Source organism: Formica exsecta, unplaced genomic scaffold (assembly GCF_003651465.1).
Source record: "Formica exsecta isolate Colony F162 unplaced genomic scaffold, ASM365146v1 scaffold72, whole genome shotgun sequence".
NCBI lineage: Eukaryota > Metazoa > Arthropoda > Insecta > Hymenoptera > Formicidae > Formica > Formica exsecta.
The window spans coordinates 5,687,071-5,687,959 of record NW_021853485.1 but is presented as its reverse complement, the minus strand read 5'-3'; positions in this window follow the sequence as shown (position 1 = coordinate 5,687,959).

Sequence of the window (889 nt, the reverse complement as noted above, 5' to 3'; positions counted from 1 at the left end):
TATATAATGAATATTTTTAATTTAATGATACTTTCATCCATTATTATCTTCAAAAAGTTGTACATAATATGAAACATAATTTTTTTTATTAAATTTATACTATTATATTGTATAGAATATATCAATAATATACTTCAACTCGGGTATAACCACCAATATATATATATATATTACGGTTATTTACCGAAGACCGGTACTGATTAATTCCAAACCATTCCCCTTGTCCCTCACCCCTTGTGAATTCTGCGCCGGACATTGTATTCAACCCCGAACACTACCCTCAACCTTGCTCTCCAGCTTTCGCTTATTCAGTATTTGCGATCAATAGATTCAAAACTACATTCGCATGTCTGGTGCAAATATTTTCAATAAATTAGATCCAAAGGACATCTTGGGAAAAGTTTCAGTAAATTCCAATCTCCTTGATTGTCATGAAACTTTATATAAATGTGTGTGTGTGTGTTCCGAATAAATCTAATTAACCGTATTTTTCAGAAAAAAAATCTAAATTAAATCTAAATTTAACTAATTTAACTAAAATCTAAATTATCTATCAAGCGACACAATGATATCAGATACATAAAATTTAATTGGCTAGCAATATTAATTGTAAAGATGATTGAAATATTATTTTCTCTTTATTTAAAAAGTGATTTTATTTTGCAAAACAATTGGACCTGACCTAATTAAATTTTTTAATTTTTTAATAATGTAAACAGTTGTAGTTTAATTTTAATATGGAAAAATATTTTTAATATACTTATTAATAATGTAACATTTCTCTCTAACTTTTTATAAAATTTTAAAAATGTAAAGATAAAAAATTATATGTTTTCTTTCTCTCTCTCTCTCTCTCTCTCTCTCTCTCTCTCTCTCTCTCTCTCTCTCT